The 19113-nt window shown below is 37.9% G+C and overlaps 1 long non-coding RNA gene across 2 annotated transcripts in view; it reads right to left on the bottom strand.

The window, feature by feature from the left end:
* The window catches only part of LOC115660018, a 93361-nt gene that overhangs the window by 53424 nt on the left and 20824 nt on the right, over window positions 1–19113 (bottom strand). The window lies entirely within an intron of this gene.

Below are 19113 nucleotides of genomic sequence, written 5' to 3'. Positions count from 1 at the left end.
AAGCTCTTGACCACATCTGAACCTCAGAATAGGCCCCTTCCACTTTTGGATCCCTGCCATATTTAAAACCAGAAAGGAGGAGTCACATCCAGGGATTCATATCCAATGAACTTTCTCCTGAAATTCAGGAGAGATTTGGATTCAGGTTTTAACCAATTTTATATTCAGATCAGCTTTTGTGAACATTTTTTATTGTCAATAAAACTTCAGTTTGGTGCCTGAACTCCTTGACTGTGTGTCTTTAACAAACATTGAAGCAGAATAGCCCACTAATCTGTTCCTAGTGCTAAATTCTTGTGCCAGCCTTATTCAGCTTCTCCGATGGGACAACAATTAGCACACAATTCCTACTCTGGTAAAGAATCCAGCCCAAGATGAGATGGACCTCAAAAAAGAAATAAAATGTTTCTAAAAATTAACTTGCTTTTGTGCATTTTTTAACAAATATTCACATATATTTAGATAATATTCATGGAAAATACATTACAGATAAATAATCATGAGCATTTGCACCACAAATCTGATTCTAAGATCTACAGTCATCCAGTCAAGGAACAGAAGCATAGCTTGCGTATCCAGTCAAACAGCTTGAATTACAAATTTAACTGATTTCCCACAACTGCTTCAAACAAGCAGAATTTGGTTAGTAATTTGTATAAATAGTAAATAAAACACTTATGTACACACAACTGATTTAACTCGAATTACTTACATGTATGAAGTTAAATATGTGCATAAGAGTTTGCAGAATCAGGGTCTTAGTTGTAAATTATTTAGCCAATTCTTAATGTATTCTAGTAGCATGGTCACATTTATAGGTCACAGTGGCAAAAAAATCAAGTGTGTCCTCATGACACAATAACACTTTGTTTATTCCCAACTTCTATAGTCTGTTTTCCTGAGGAAGGAATACATGGTTTTGCTGTAACCATATTTAAAGCCACATCTACCATTGCCATCCCTCTACCAACTGAGTTTGTGAGCCCATTGTCTTCAGTATCCTATGACTACCTTCTTAATTCCTGTAAAATTAAAAATGTGCAGGAAGCAGTCTTGGTGATTCAGTATGTGGCACCTTTCTCCCAGAGCCGATACTGAAACAATGCCTCAGCATGGCATTAGGGGAGCACTGTGTTAGTGGAAATGCCATCTCTTGGTTCAGTCATAAAACTAAAGTCCTGAATACTTTTATTCAGTAAGAGCCTGGTCCAAAGCCTGTTGAAGTCAAGGGGAAAACTCCCATTGACATCTATGGGTGCTGAATCAGGCCCTAAATTACTTCTGACAATTTTCACAAGAGTAGGGATGCTAACTGGTCAGATTGCAACAGAGTATTTCATGTGCTTCTTTGTAATTTTATTTGTATACGTTTGGTTTTATCCCTCTTACAAAATCATATGTAGTGTTTCCAATGTCAGATGGATACTGGGCCTGGCTCTCTTTATACAAAGGCTCCGTTGGCCCCAAATTGGATGTAAATATAATTTGTACTCCCTTTGAGGCCTCTTTGCACTGCCAGAGCTGTGTAAAGGGGCCTTAGTGTAAATGTGAATGAGACCCACTATGCAGTCCTCAAAGGTGTGTCTGTTTCAGGGATGCGTTAATATAGTGACATTGGTGGGTGTTCTGCACACAGTTCAAGGACAGCAAACAGAACAATTCCATATCTAGCTCTTTGGGTTGAGAGGTGCAACAGAAATGTACGGTATATCATTAGCATATGGTAAATATTACATCTTCATCTGATATCACATATAATTTATGTTAGAGAAAAACAGAATATCATCATCTACAAATGTAACATTTGTAGAACTCTTCTGTCCTTTTGAAAAAAGAGAATAAACCAATATAACACCAGTGTTGAAACACATCATTAGGGCTAATTAATGTATTTCATAAGTATATGCTATTGGCTTTTCTTTAAAGGAAAAAAAAACAATCCAAGTGAATATTTTCCAACATAACCACCTTTTGACTTTGTATTTTTCATCTGCTAAAGGTTAAGCCAGTGTGTAAAATGCCATATTCATAACATATAGTGTTGCTTTTCTTCCCCTTTGCTTCCTGAAAGGAATAAGTGTGTGCAGCATTTCTAATAAAGATATCATTTAAAGTCACAACACAAAAGGGTTTTTCCTGTACTTTAACAAGAGCACTGTAAATGAACAGACACCAGGAAAAAGTGAACCTTGCCACTTGATGATGTCAATTGTCTAATAATTATATGTTTAATCACTTAAGTTTGCTTTAATATAATCAGAATCAGATCACACAGTCAAAGGAGAAATATTTAGCATCTTAACTGATAACAGTACAATGCTAGGACAGTATGAACACTAGAATAGTAAGCTATGAAATGTTATAGGATTTAAGAAGCAAATTGTTTTGCTGTGGAAATGTAGTAAGTGTAGTAATCTCAAAAGACTAGTCTTTAATTGAAAATGATTTTCCTGTTTATAAATATGCATCTCTTGACTTATTTTTTTCACACACACTTTTTTCCCCCAAAAATTATGATGTTTTGAAAATGATATTGGCTCCCCGGAGTTGCTGGAGTTATGTAATATGACAGCTTTCTCTTTAAATTCTAATCCAAACCCATTTTCAATCATGTAGTTTTTACCCCTTATTTGACACCAACTATTAAAAATTAAAATATAGATATTTCATTGAGATAATTTTGAATTTTAATCCTTGAGTAACAAGGCTTTAATTTACTAGAAAAAAATCTTGCTGTTGGATAATTGAGTGTTAACTTCCAGGACACAACCAATTTTCTATCACAGTAGTTGACAATTTACATTTAAAAAATAAACCAACAAGAGAAAAAATGCTACTTATTCATAAAGATTTTCTGTAGTTTTTAATTAAAAACATTGATATTGGTGAAATGATTTTTTTGAAATAACAATTCCTGGATACCACTGGCTAGATTCTGCTCTCAGTTATACTGATGGACAGTACATGCATGCATATAAGAACACTAGTATTTCTCTAATTCGAGAACCTGGTACAAAAAAGTGTGTATTCTATTCCAGAATCCTGTTTGACTTTAAAGGTTCAGTAATAACCTCAGATATATGCAATGATAAGTTACCAATATTTTAACAAGTGGTTCCCCAAAAAAGTTCCCTCTTAGCCAACAATAAACCCATTTGATCAGAGGCATATGAGCTTGCATACAGAAAGGAAGGACTGCATAATCTAATTTGTTGTGTCACTTAAACAACTGATTTCTGTTAACCATAATCAAGGAAGGAGGTTTCACTTCTTGGCAAATGTACATTAAGGAAGGACATGTCTACCCTACAGATTTATATCGGTATAACTATGTCACTCAGGGGTGTGAAAAATCCACACCCCCGAGTGATGTATTTATAGCAACCTAACCAGTGCTATCCTGTTGACATCATTACTGCTTCTTTGGGAGGTGGATTAACTACACTGACAGGAGAAGCTCTCCCATCAGCAAAGTAGCATCTTCACTAAAGCACCAGAGCTGCACCACTGCAGGACTGTACGTGAAGAAAAGCCGTAAGTGCATTTGCTGGAAATGTTATACTTTTTTTTCTGTAAAAAATATACTATATAAATAGTGTAAGATAGCAAAAAGTGTTTGGCATCTATAATTTGAATTCAGGGGTGTGAATGAGAAACAGGACTGAGCCCAGCTACCTGTGAACTCAACAGTCTCAGGGGTCATCCTTCCTTCAAATTCACAGCAATTCTGTGGAAGCAGAGCTTAAAGCAGGTGTAGTTTTCAGTGTCCTCTGGGGAGCAGGTACAGCCTAGTTTTCATGTTATCAAGGAATCTAGGGGTATGTCTGCCGTGCAATTAGATACGTATGACTGATTCAGGCTTAAGGGGCTGTAAAATTGTATGGTGGATGTTCAGGCTTGGATCCTAAACTCTGGGACTCTGCAGTGGGGGAAGGTCCCAGGGCTCAGGCTCCAGCCCAAGCCTAAATGTCTACACTGTAATTCTACAGACTTGTAACCCAAGCCCCAGGAGACCATGTCAGCTGAAACAGGCCAGTTACAGGAGTTTGTAGACATACCCTGTGAGCTCTTTAAGCCCTGATAAGAAAAGAATGCATGTGGTACATTAATTGCATAATACTAACATTTCATGGACCAGGATACCAGAGAAAAACTCAGTGGATACACTGTATAATTTTAACTGTTAATATGTATTCTACAACAGTATTTTTGTCATACTGAAACATCTAATGAACAAAATGTCCCAAATTCAATCCTGATTTACACCCTGTGCAAACCCAATGAACTGAATGTTCCAAATCCAACCACAATGTAAATGGGAGAAGCCAACATAGTTGCACCCACTTCCATCAGGACTGGATTTGGCCATAAGTCTATAAAATGCTCCTGCTAGATACATTTATGTAACTTCTTCTAGTTCCTGTAAATAGCCTGATAAAAATAACTCAATTTTACCCCAGTGCCTTTTTCAAATTAAGTCTTGGGTAGAAACATTTTCTCCCATTCTGTCTGTGCTTGCCTGAAATAAATAGATTTTTATAGTTTGTGTATGCATACAGAAGACCAGCTAATGAGAAGCCAACTAGGAATAAAAACTACAGACTGTGCCAAACTACAACCATCATTCATATCATTAGCACTGAACAAGTCTCATATGTAGATTCATAGGCAGCCAAAATGACACAATGTGGCACACAAGCCACACATCTGAGTGAATTTTATTTACCGCAGCTATTGACCTTCAACAGCAAAGTAAGGTTTTTCAAGTTCTCCAGAAGCAGAACTTGAATTAAAGTCAGTATACATTCCACACACAGCTTGACTGACTGACCAGACCCAAAATCCTTACACCTGTACATGCATATGGGATACACATTACATACATTTAAATTGTTACAGGCAAAGGTAGTAGCACCTCCTATTATTAAAGTTGCTCAACGCTCCCCATTATAAGACCATGTTTTCAGTTGCTGATAACGTTACCAAACTTTAACTGTTCAGACTGAAATTTTCCATGCCAGTATCTGCCTACCCAGTTCAGACATTTCCATGAAAAAGGCTGGACAGAAATATGATTTGTCCATGTTAGAAATCTTTGAGATGCTCTAAGGCAGGGGTAGGTAACCCATGGCACGCGTGCCAAAGGTGGCACACAAGCTGATTTTCAGTGGCATTCACACTGCCCAGGTCCTGGCCCTGGTCCAGGGGCCTCTGCATTTTAATTTAATTTTAAATGAAGCTCCTTAAACATTTTAAAAACCTTATTTACTTTACATACAACAATAGTTTAGTTATATATTATAGACTTATAGAAAGAGACCTTCTAAAAACATTAAAATGTATTACTGGCACGCGAAACCTTAAATTAGAGTGAATAAATGAAGACTCAGCACACCACTTCTGAAAGGTTGCCAACCCCTGCTCTAAGGGCCTCATACTTTAGAGAAAGGGGAGTAGCCTTTGTATCAAGAGAATGCTTTTTGCCTTCCCCATGAAAATCTGTCCACATTTGGCCAAGTTATAAACAAACCTAGTTATAAGCCTTTAAAAAAAAATAATAGCAATTCACACATGCCCAGAGACTTGCTAGCCCTTGATCTGGACACATCAGCAAATAAGGACAGCTATAGTGATGGATTTTAAAATGCCTGGTGACATACCAGACATTTTAAGTGGTTCCAGTATGGGGGTTACAGAGCTCCCTATGACATATTATAAGTAGATCCCTGCAAATCTGCAGCTATCTACGGACCACTATTTGTGGATCACACATTGGGCTCTAATTATAACCCATAGCTTGGGGTAGGCTCTCCACAACCTACCATAAGATTCAGCTCACTCTTCTGACTCTTTTTGCCCCAGCCCCTGCAAGGAAGACAGAAATACTAAATGGAAGGGACCTTGGTGCACGAAGGCCACAAAGTGTCCTCCTATCCTATTTGTAAAGGGCCCAACAGAAAAGTTCTAGAATGATCTTTTACCTGTGGGAACCAGTCCTTTTAGCCTTTTAACTGCACTGAAAACTGGCCTCAGGTTGCAATGAACTAACATACCTACCAAGTACTCCCACTAATCACTAACTCCTACTCCTATGTGACCTAGCTGTGCCTCCAGGATGCTGCAAGGCAGGCAAAAATCCCACTAGACCTCTGGCAATTTGGCCCCAATGGGAAGAAAAAATTCCTTCCTGACCTCAATCAGGCAAGATCTGCAGCGTCTGCAAAGCACAGCTCGGAAACTAAAGTTAGAAGGGGAAAGATAATAGGGTTTAAATTAATGAAATAGGAAAGCGGGGGCCCAATAGCTCTCCTTGTCCTCCAACAGGCCAATGGGTGGATAGAGCCTCTGGAGGACGAGGGGCTGCCCCGCATTCCCCCAGAGTGTGCTCTTCTTCCCCCTTCTAATGAGACTGTGCTAATCATTACTGGTCCCATCAAGTTTCTCCACACCTGGAGGTGGTTGGGTGGCATTCAAAGCTAAATCCTCTGAGGAATCAGTCCATACTAAGCTGGCTCCTGCCTGGGGCTGAGCATGACTTTCCCTAAAATTTCAACTCTGGGCTGCTGGCAGCCAGGTGGCAGGAACTGGAAACGAGGACAGGGAACCTGTCTCTCCTGTGCTCTTAACGTTCCCCTACTCCATCCCTCTCCCTCCACCTCCCACTGGACCCAGGCAACGAGGAGGAAGAAGCTGCCTGATTTGAATGCAGAGGGGACAAGAGCCAGACTTAAGGAGTTTGTGTGGTGAAGGAGGCTATTGTCTGTGAAGTTGGAAGCTGTGTACTATTTGAAGTACTGGCGCCCACAAGTCTAGGCTCGCCCATAACTAAGTGCCCTCCCCCATAACTAAGTGCCCTCCCCCACAACTAAGGGAGAGGAACAATTAAATTCAAGCTCCAACTGATTGCGGCGGGACAACAAAGTAAAAGCAGGAACAGGAGTGAGGTCAAAGGTTGAAAATCAAGGAACCAGAAGGGGACACCGAGCAAAGAATCTGAGACAGCGCCCACTGCTCCTCATAGGCATCTAAGAAGTCAGTGAACACTTCCCAGAGGAACTCTGCCCAGAGATGTGAGCAGACAAGTGACAAGAAATAGGCCCCCCCAATTGCAGGGCATCCCCACCCCTTTCAGCATCCATCTTGGCCAGTGCTAGGAAGAGCCTGATGAGGAGATCCCATTACTTTGTGGGGCCAGGGTTGGGGTGTGCATAGATCAGGAGATGTGGGGGGAAGTGCAGCCAGAACGGAGCCGGAAGAGGGGCTGCACTCTGATGCATCTTCTATAGATGTACACCAGGGTCTCCCTCTTGCCACAGAAATGACAGATGTCAGGGGAGGTTGTGCAGAAGAATGTCACAAGACAGTATCAAAAGAGGCAGCAAAATCATTTTAGATGGATAAACAGCTAAAAGTGGTACAATACAAACAGTCAGCAAAAATACCAAAATGGGGTTCCACACAACTGTGGAAAACACAGAAAAATACCAGCACAAGTTATAACTGCCCTTAAACAACTAAGATCTTGTCTTCGCTGCTATATGAGGATTTGTTTTTTGACCTCAGCATAACTAACATGTGAGTTATCTCGAGGAAAAAATACCATGAAAACAAAGTACTTTAGCTTTCTTGCTAGGTAAACTAGGTGGGGTCAACCATAGGCAGGAGTAAAGTGCTGACCTTGCCTGGTTTACATCATAACAAAATGAAAGTGGGATTCACTTCTTCAAGGCAGGGACCCTACATCATCATTTGTGTTATATATGTGTATATTTATATATATGTATATATCTTTGTGTGTATATATGTGGTATAATAGTAAGTACTGTACAGTAGAAATACTACTGTGATGAGAGAAAGATAAGAATCTATATAGAATTGCTCCCTGATCCTAAAAAATATGAATATTAAATAATAATAATCCAAAGGTATTTACATAGACAAATGTAAATGAAATATTCCATTAAAACTTGGACTTTGTCTCATGAGACTAAGATTCTAAATTATATAAATGTCAAAGTACTTCAACAAGATTATTCTGATCAATCAAGACTGGATTGTGCACAACTGCATAGTTAAGATACAAATAATTATGAAAGCAAAATAATAAGTTGATTATTAGTTAAGAATTACTTTATTCAATGTACAAGATTTGGAAGTTCTCATTAAAGCAACTATTTTTCAAAATCTTAACAAAGCCTGTATTAATTTCAAATTGTGAAGACTGTGCGAGACTCTTATACCCAAAATTTCTCTGGGATTAAAGTAAATCTGAATAAATCTAAATCTGAATTTCAATATGGCAGCATATTTCTGTTCTACCACTTCACTATTAGTACAAACTGATTTAAAAAACATTCACTGTACAAAATAATACTGGGAGATTGGCTGCCTCCGATCCTCAGTGCAAGATGTCTTCTTTTTTTTGCTTGTGAGCTTTTTTTTTGTCCATTTCTAGTTCATTCTTTCATTGTATTTATTGAATATATCATTGTTCTAATCTCTGAATATTATGTTTTTGTCAGGAAAGTGTAGCTGTTCTAACAAAACACATTAATCAACACCAAGAGTCTTTTTAGACCAATCTAAATGAATTATAAATGATTTCTTTAGAACTGGCTTTTCCTAAAACATCTTGAATTGGAAACAAAACTAAATTAATGTAGTAATGCCAAAACTTTTCAAGATGAATAAACAAGACAAAAAGTGTATCCTTGAAATATGCAGAAGCAACTTACTAAAGACAAGCAGATAGGTTACATTCTCTCTTGATAATAATGTCTATTTAAAGGTAGCCACTAAGGTGTCAATACTAATTTAGTGGATCAATTCCATTACATACTGTTAATTTTCCCCACCTAATCTCATTTATTAAAGCTGCCGTATTTGTTGAAAATCTGCAACTATAATTTAATAAAATATTATAAATGCAACCAGGTCCAAGAAATATCTAATTCAGTTTATTTAAACATACCTACCTGTTTCTAATATAAACACTTGAGCTTTTCATCTAAAGGCCCTGGAAACATTGTTCCTTTATATTCAGGAATGAACCATTTCTAATTACAATACTGCTTACAGTAACTCATCCAGTTCTGTGTGCTAAAGAACAGAATAATCCTGTTCAGCAAGCTGGCCTTTAACATTTTTGTAAAATGTCAGGAGTCTAACAAGTGAGTAAGTTATTATTTAAAACATTTGGTACCTATGTACACACTCAAAACTCTAATGGATTATGATAATTCTTTGCACCTCTGTAGTGCCTTCCATCAGAGGAACCCACAGCAATTTAATTAAATCACACTACAGCACTGCAAGGCAAGTGAGTATCTGTATTCCGATTTAACCTGCACTGATGACATGGGAGTTTTCTGTTCAGATCAGTGGGCCATGTAAAACATCATGACTCCAAATTCACTCTTTCATTGGAATCTCTGGGCCAGAATCACAGTTGGTGCGAATCAGCATAGTGATTTATACCACCAAAGGATCTGGCCTTCCATGGCTAAATCAACTCTTTCAGCATACTTGTTTAAAAGATATGAGTTCTTTAACTCTGCTAGCTACTAAACTGATTTGGCAGACTGTTCTCTTTGGGAAATCCTAAGTGTCCACATTTGCAGTTTTAATAACAAAAATCTGCTTGAACATAAAATGGATTTGACACATAGAGTTTGTAAATGGATAAAGGTTGAGCAAGAGTGCTACATACAGATACACTATTAAATATACTGCATAATACAGTATTTCATTTGTTTTGAGCTAGTCTTCTGATTCTATTTTTACTCACTGTGATTTACCACCAGTATCCTCTGGGTGATAGTTAAGGAAACAGATGCTGGGAATCTCTGTCCCTCTGGTTCCTGAGAGGAGGGCTCTGACTCACACTCATGCCCAGTCTCTCCTTTGTACTCACACATGCAAAGGGTGGTGGAGTGAAACTTAAATTACTGCTTGATTTCCAGTTTCTCATTGCCAGTTTCCTCAAAGTTTCCACTTACGTATTTTACTGCCTTACCAGTTTCATTTAAAACAGACTTTATTACGTTTCCCCTTTCAAAACCTGAACTGCATGTTCCCAGGATAAAGTTAAATTCTTTTCTTTCAAAATATTCTTTATTTAGGATTTTCCAAATGTAACTAGATTGAAAAATGTACAGATCTGGGACTAAGTTAATTTTTAACAGATGTTTCATTCTGAATTTTTCCTCAGACACGGAGGGAAAAAAATACATGTATAGAATTTAGCACTTAAGAATGAAAGACATATTAGATCACCAGTTTCATCCCATAAAAGGGAAGAATAGAGTTCTCCAGCACAGAACATATATTACACAGATATTATTATACTGAGTCTGTGCTTATTTATAAAGGCTATCACATAACTATCGTGTGTTTGTGTATATAGGCAAATCTTGACAGGATTGTTGGCATAAAATGACAAACTATTTCCTATGAGATTGAAAAAGCCGCAGGCCAAGGTAGTTCATAGTGGTCCTCTCCAGTGCAGTAGGACATACCAAGTGTGACCTTGCATGCTATTGATCTCAATGGATGTTCTTTAAAAACTAGTCCCAAAACATGCAGCCCTGCAGCAGTGAAGAGTTAAACTGCTTGCCTTCTACTGTTTAGAGGAGGTGTCTGCTTGGCTAGAATAAGTCACAGCACAATTCTGAGATGTGGTCCAGTGCAATTCAACAATGTGTTCTGGCCTGGCACAGTTTATAGAAGAAACAGTATAATTAATTTGGTGGAACAGCTGGATACACAGAATGCAATTAATTTTGCTCTGAATATTAACAGTTCCACAGTAGTGGGAAAGGGATATCAGTCAATAGATTTTTAGATTAACTAGTTTGTGAGCAATAAAGCAAATTAATGCTGGCATTGTAACAGCATTTAGATGAACTGGAATATGAGAAGAAATTTAACAATTTAATAAATATGCACACACATTTATATAAGAGTACATAACACCTAAATTTCAACCTCTAGCCAAAAAGTGAAGAGAAGATTCAAAGAAACAGACTACTCTGTTCATTAAATAGGGTAACCATGAATCTTCCTCAGTTTACATGTTCATCGTTTAGTATGTATCAGAACAGTGCATAATTAACATTCACATGTTGAAAAACTGTATCTCAGATAATCAGAGATATAGGAAATGTTTCTTTAACAGCTTATTCCAGGAATATTTCTCTGGTAAATGCTGGACTTCCAAACAGATGGTCACTGAACAAGAAACAGTTGAACAGTGGCACCCAGAGGTGAAAAGTGTATTGCTCCAAGAGATTTATATTATTTACAGTAATGTATTTCTCAGCTACCCCTTCTGTCACTCCCATTTTACTCCCTTATCCCTCCCCCCCATCCAAGTAACCAATGCCAGAAATAGTCCTTTTTGCTGCAGTTTGGAAGAGCATATTCCAGTTTTCAAGAAAACCTGCTTTTTGTAGCAACTGCCTAGTGCAGTTGGATAGAGAAACTTTTTTTTTCCTATTTATTTTTTCTAACCAAAAAAAATGATAAAAAGAATAATGAAAAGGAGCAGCATCACCTCAGATGTAGTGTTGAAAACACAAAGCCCTGTACCCTCCCTAAACCAACAAAATGTAATGAGTAGGGACAAGGTATTAGAGCAACCCTTAAGGTCCTACTCTCAAAGGTTGGTGGATTTTTGGGGTGCGGGGCTGGGGAAGGTGGTAGGTGCAGCAGGGTTGCTGACACAAGTGGTCCATATTCTGCAAGATGAGATTGCTTTCAATAACTTTCTAAGGGCTGTTGTATTATAGAGCACAGAAATTCCAGCAGTGAGTGTCAAAATTAATCTGCACTAATCGCTCAGCACCCTACTGAACATACACCTAAGTGTCAGTTATTTATTTCACCAAAACTTAAATTAAATGCAAAGGAAAAAATGGGTGGTTCTCTTGCATCAATCTAAGCAAGGCCCAATAAAATCAGGCCCACTGACTTTTAATTAAAAAGACTATCCACCTTTGCAATTAACAATGGGTGCCTACATTGCGCGGTTAAGAGTGGGCATTAGTACCTGCGCGGAATTGCGGCAAACCACATCCACGCACTCCCAAGAGCCCCCAATAAACCTTCTGCTAATGGGGCCAAAAGAGGGGAAGGATTTCTGCAAGCGTCTGATTAAAAAAAACGGCACACAACACAAAACTAGCCTTTGTTTTTAGCTCGGATCTGAAACACAACGTTTATTTAACTGGGGTAGGTAGAGGGGACTAGGGAGGTGATTGGAATTAATCTGAGCCAATGAATTTTCGTTTGTTACTTAACCTGCATTGGCAGTGCGATCCTTTTGTCCGCTATCTTCCCCACACGTTGAAATCGGGGCGGGGGACATTATTATTATCACGTGTTAGGGGCAATGTTGATGTGACAGGCACCGGAATAAAACTCGTCTTTCTGAGTTGTGCCTCCAGTTCAAGCGTCCATAAACTCTAGACAGACAGAAAAATGTGCCCAAACTTATCCTCTGCTTCAGCCCGCACAAGATTTCATTTAAACTGCCTACCATCCCTGCGTCCTCCAGGAGCCATCAGCTAAGGGTAATTTTCAACAATTTATGGGGCAGGCTATTTCCCTATACCTGCCTTTCAAGCAGGATTTAAAACAAATATGTAAAAGCACATGAGGAAAGGAATTATGGCTCTATGCAAATCAATATCCTCTCCCCTCACTCCCAAACAAGAATGTGGCTATTTGCATGCACTTTTTTTGCACTAGAATTTCAGCGCAATAATACGCTGCAAGGATTCAGCATGTCGCAGTTGAATGTAAATTGTTGGGCTGGGGGAAGCTGTGGAGCATTGCAGGCAGAGAGCTATCCCCTTTTCAATGCAATGATCCCATAATGATCCCTGCCCAGTGATCATATTATCATAATTGTATCGCATAACGTCAAACTTATTGCATACTTTAGCAGATCTTAGGGTTTATTACACATCAATCAAATTGATCCATTGAGCTGCCCCGCCGCATGCATGGAAAATCAGTAGCTTCTCGACGTGCAGAGGAAATCGGGGTGGGGGGTGGTGCAAGGATTCGGAATACGGAGCAGTGGATAATGGCGCCACCCTGTGGCTTGGAAATATAAACCTTCTTCTAGCCTATATGGAAAAAAATAAAAAAAACTTGCCCTGTAGAGTTATTACATTGTACACGGAATTAAGTTTGTTTTCATGTCCTTAAAATACATTGTCAGGACGTCTTGGTATAAAGTCAGCCACTCAGCAGAATAGGGCAATGGTAATCATCAAGTGTTCTTTCCACAGGTAGCTCTACAATTCACTGACATTCAAGACAATTTTCATTATTTGTACTAACTGAAGTTTTCATTTGTATTTTTTTTCCTCTCAAGGAAAGCCCAATAAAGATTGATTCAGACGTGTAAAGAACATTATCAGTGCAAAATCCCAGCTTATATAATATGCAGTCTTTCAACTGCATCAATCATAGGGGGGATTTAGTTTTCCTCCAGAAAATATTTTAATGAGCCCATCATATTTTAATGACTGTTTGGCTTTATTGTATTCAATATGTGTTCTTTTAGCTGTTATGGACAGGGTTTTGGCTACGTTGTTTTTACATTTTAAGTTTTGGTTCCCAGAAAATGTCATCTCTAAAGTGATCTATTCCTTCTGAAACAAAAGTTACTTAAATGCATGACTGAAAATATAAAACTTAGCAACAATGTTTTGACCACAATTCCTTTTTCAGGACTGAGCCATAAAGAAAAAATTGCCAAGCTATAAATAAAGACAACACCTTTAATTTCATATAAATATATAGGATGGGGAGGAAAACATTGTGAAGGGCAAGAATGGAAAGAATGGTAAATATTTCCTTTGAGGGAAAAAGAAAGAAAGAAAACCACTGTTCCTTCTAAACAAGCACAGTTGCCTTATATGGATGTACGAAGAAAAATTAACAGTCTTTACTGGTAATAGACCAAGTAAGAGAAAAGTTGAAACAACATAAATGTTCTTGTTTCAACATCAATATTAAGATAAGTGAAATACCAGGTAGCTTAGCCTCCCCCGTCCTTTGTTTTTCTTTATAAATGTCCTTTTAAAATAGCTGGCTTTGGGGGAAAACCCTTTCCAACCCAGAAAATCAAAAGATGTTGCCTTAACCCTTGTTGTTTTACTTACATCCCTATATGTCTTTTTTCCCTAGATGCTATTAACTAAGGAGATCTTTCCATATTTAACAGTCAATGTTATGCTTAACTACCCAAACATATTTCCCCACATCCTCATCTCCCACCCATCTTGCAGACACTGCTGCTTACGCTGCATGGGTGTGCTCTAACACAAGAAAATTGATATTTGCAATACTCTTGCATTTGGGTTAATGGTGTAATTACAACTGTGCACTCTTTTTTCACTATTAACATTTTTGTTGCCTGTGTTCATGCCTAGAAGCTGAAGTGTCCTGTAAATGTTAGATTATTTTATATATACACACCTCAAATACAAATTATGGGCCTGATCCTGAGGGTTGATAAGCACCTAAAATTCCTGCTTACATCCATGATAGATGAGGAGTGCTAATAGTCTGCATCAATCATCATATTAATAAGTGATGCAGGTGCTGAGCACTTCTCAAAAACAAAGTAATTGCCAGACTGCATCAGGTCAATGGTCTAGCTAATCAAACATCCTGTTCTCCTATAGTGGTACACACAAGGTGCTTCTCAGGAAGGTGCAAGACAACCCATGAAGTGCAATTCTGGAATAAGCCACCCATAGTTAATTTTTCCCCAAACTCAGGCATTTGGTAGTTGGCATACACCCTGAAGCATGAATGATTATATCTAATGTAACAATGAATGTTGTTATTCATATTACTGGCTAACATCTTGGATCAAAACAAAAAGATTTAATTTTGGATTGGAAGTTTGATGTCAGTTGAAAATATAGTTGATAAATTGGAAGCCTTCAAGAAAATAGTAGACTGGACAAAATATTACATAATGTAGTGTAGGGGATACACCTGAATCGGCACAGAGATGGACTAGATTATCAAAGAGATCATTTCCATTTCTAACTTCGGTGACTATTATTAAAAAGATATAAAACACGTGAATTAAGTTATTTGATATAATTAAAGTATATCAGAGCTATATAAGCAACTTCAATTATATACCTTTATTTCTGGACATATAATTTATATGTTAAATAAATAAGGCAATGTTATTTATTTTGTAATTTCTGACACCATTTAGAAAAAGTAATTGTTTTATACACAGATTATAAACCCCTTACCCTGTAATTGGAGCCATATAGACAGATCCTTGACCTATGCAGATCTGACTGTAGGATCAGGACTGAATAATGGATAATAGGCTACATTCTACCAAACAAATAGGTATACCAAAATGACAGTATTGTTTGGTAGCACTCTGAGTGTAAAAATAAGTTACATTTCACATACATTTATTTTAAATCTTTAAAGTTAGGCCACATTCCTCTTTCCCTCCGCGCCCCCCCCCCCCCCATCACAGTTGCTCTGTAGAATGTGTAACAGTGATTTGTTAAGGGCTGGATCTTGCAAGGTGTAAATATAAACATATGCACACACACACACACTTTCATTTATATATATGAAACATTTTTGTTCACATTTTATGTTAACTTCTGTTGCCACACTACAATGCTCAAACTATGTCCTGTAGGACAAATAAGGGCTGGATCCTGAAGCATTTACTCAGTCAAAACTTCCAATGATATCAGTAGGAATTTGCCAAAGTAGGGCATAGAGTGGGCAAAAAGTTTGACATAACTACATATTTTTGTAAGCTGATTATTACACCCTAGGTAGCATAATAATAGGACCAACATGAAATATAGGGGGGGAATTACATAATAATGGTCAGTTATTAGACCAAACCAATCTGTTCTACTACTTGGGAGTCCTTAGTTGTCTTACTTTCTCAAGAATTCCACTCTCCTGCAATGGAATATGTAAATCAATTGCAAAATGTAAATCAACAGTAATTTTTTACTACTCAAAAGAAAATCAATTAATCCACTTTTCTCGTTTGCTTCTCATTCTTTTATTCTTTTGGATACTTTAAAAACTCATTTTGATGGCCAGATGAGATAACAGCAGTCATGAATCTTCTTATTGGATGTGGAGCTTGCAAGCCAATTTGCCAATCAGTGCAGAGCCCTCAGACCACCATTAAATCTGGTCAAAGGGAAGTCATCAATGATGGGTGACGTTGTCTGTCTTTGGCCACAGCCACATGTGAGATCCTATTATTGGCCCCAAGTGTGAAGGGTGGCTGCACATTGATCCTGTCCCATTTGAAATCCATTTAGAAGGGCCTGCCATGGCAAATCAAAGTTGGGTACAGACGCAGTCAGGTCAGTTATAAGAGATTGGTTTCTGACATCAGCTTCATACCATATCAATGCCACAGAGAAATCTGGGCAGTGCAAATGGGCCCATAATAGGCACCTTAGCGACAGGTGCACTCTTGAGTGGTCAAAGAGGTCTGTTGTGGTAGGCTCTGCTTTGCCTAATATTCTCAATCATTCTGGTTGTAGCATTCTCACGATAGATGTGTGGAGGAGTGATGTTGCCTAACACAGGTACCCCATGGTACTGAGGTGGGTCTAATCATCCAAGTTACGATTTGCACAGTTGAATATAGTTGTGTGTCAACCAACTTAACATGAGATTATTGAAACCAGACCAGAGCACAGTATCATGATGCAGAGTAACAGAGGGCTAAACTGGTTGATCAGAGATTTTTGAGCATTTGATCCCCATGAAATGCTGGCCAATTTGCTTAGAAGCAGGGCCGGCTCCAAGCACCAGTGAAGGAAGCAGGTGTTTGGGGCAAAAGGGTCCTCGGCAGCAATTTGGCAGCGGGTCCGTAGGTTCCTCTCTTCCTCTTAGAGCTGTCACCGAAGAGGAAGAGAGGGAGTGAAGGACCCGCCGCCGAAGAATGAAGCGGCACGACTGAGCTGCAGCCACAGTGCTGCCGATTGACTTTATTTTATTTTTAATATTTTTTTTGCTTCACTGCTTGGGGCAGCAAAAGAGCTGGAACCGACCCTGCTTAGAAGGTTGATATGTGACTAAGCTATTAAAGTGTTTCTCAGTTGGTTAGAATATATGAGAGGTCTTTCTAGAGTTTCTCTGAAGTAGAGTGGGTAGGATTCGTGTTTCAAGCGCTATCCACTGAGAAACATATTCAGTTCTTAGGCTGCTCTAATATTGTAAATATGGAACACACTTGAAACTGTTTCGGTCACACTTGGTTGTATATGCCACCAACTACAGTGTTTGGCCATTTTAATCAAGTCAGTGTTTAGGGCATCTTCAGTTCTGGGAATGACTGTGCTCAGATGCCAAAGCAAATATCTTCTGCATATGTGAACTTGCAGGACTGGATAAGTAGAAGTCATGAATACCTATCCACTTTTAAAAGATCACATAATTCAAAGAATATATATGCACCTTTAGAACCAATGAAGTGAGTTAAAATAATCGTTTGTGACTTTAATATTTACCAGTTCTTAGAGGACCACGTAAAAGGAGGAATTAACATTATAATAGATAAAAATCTAATTTCATCAGTACAAAGGTACCAGAGCAATGTTAAATTCAGGAAAAAATGTGTTCCTCTTTCAATTGTGTGTCTTTGCTAACAGTTTGGAGGCATCCATTGTATTACTACTGCAATGTTATTGAGCTAGTTTTATTAAGGCAAATTTATAGCAATGTTAGAAATTAATACCACTCTTATTTCCTCCATTGCCTGGCTTTATTGAATGCCATGGGGCATATTAATCAGTAAAGCCAACTAGTGCATGAAATAAAAGTATAAATTAACCAGTAACATGAATGTAAAAAGGGGCTTAATAAAATAGAAATAAATAACACTTTAGTGATAATCAACCCAGCCTGGCTTAACCAACCACATAGTGTCATACTGCTAAATACAAAAAAAATAAAGTTTAAATTGTGACAAACAGACAAACATAATAGCCAGACTTCAGGATAATACTTAATTCACTGCATTGTTTAAACACACACAAAATTTTTCAAGGTCCAACCCTGATGTAGGCAAAACTCCAATTGACTTCAGTATCAGGCACAAAATATGGGCTATTTACTTATGATATCAGAGTAATTCTGCTCTCTCAGTCTCTATGGTTAAATATGCAACCATATAGAATCTTTTGCATGGTATATTTAACATATATACACATCTTCAAGTATCCAATATTTACCTGATAGACCAGAACCGTCTTTTTAAAGCCATTTCACCTGACAGGTCATATATGTATAATGTGTATAGTGATTTATTAAGGGGTTGACCTTGTAAAGTGTGAAGCCATTCTAACCTGTCATTAAAATGCATATTTTAAAAACATGTATTACATGGTATAATGGAACATCTCTATTGAGTAAATCCTTTTTTATCTCCAGAGTTCAGTGGAAGTCAATGAGACTACTCACAGTGCCTAAAGTTAAACTCATTGTAAGGCTTTGCAGGATCAAAGCTCATTTTGCAAGTATAAAATGATTCACGAATCAATTTCTACCATTACTGCATTTGTCCATACAAATGCAATACCACCTGTTTGTGCCTGCAGATTCATTAACTGTATACTCAGAATGTTTGTATTCAAAATTACAGGCTGAAATTTTGGCCCTAAACCTGTGAAAAGCAACAAATAGCAAAGTGTGAACTCCTCCTGCAGGCTCCACTGCAGAAATTAAGTAACAAACTGTTGCCATAAATGTTCTGATATGGATGATGCTGACATACAAACATGGAGCAACTTCATGATAAACATTAGATTGGGTGGAGAGGAGGTGGGAAATACTGCATCAGTGTTTGCCAAAGGGAGAAGCACAAAAATGGTAAAGAAAAAAATGTTTACTTTCAAGCTAAAATAATATAAAATAGAAAATTTTAAAACATTAACAAAAATAAAGTTCATTATATCATCATTTGAGAGATGCAATAATAGCAGATGCAATAAAGATTTAAAAAGATACTACAAGGTATGTTTGAGGCACAATCCTTAGATAGAGGCCTGTACAATGACAACCGGTGCTGTT

The sequence above is a fragment of the Gopherus evgoodei genome, chromosome 11, assembly GCF_007399415.2.
Source record: "Gopherus evgoodei ecotype Sinaloan lineage chromosome 11, rGopEvg1_v1.p, whole genome shotgun sequence".
Lineage (NCBI taxonomy): Eukaryota > Metazoa > Chordata > Testudines > Testudinidae > Gopherus > Gopherus evgoodei.
The sequence above is the reverse complement of the archived record's forward strand: the minus strand, read 5'-3'. Positions and strand labels throughout refer to the sequence as shown.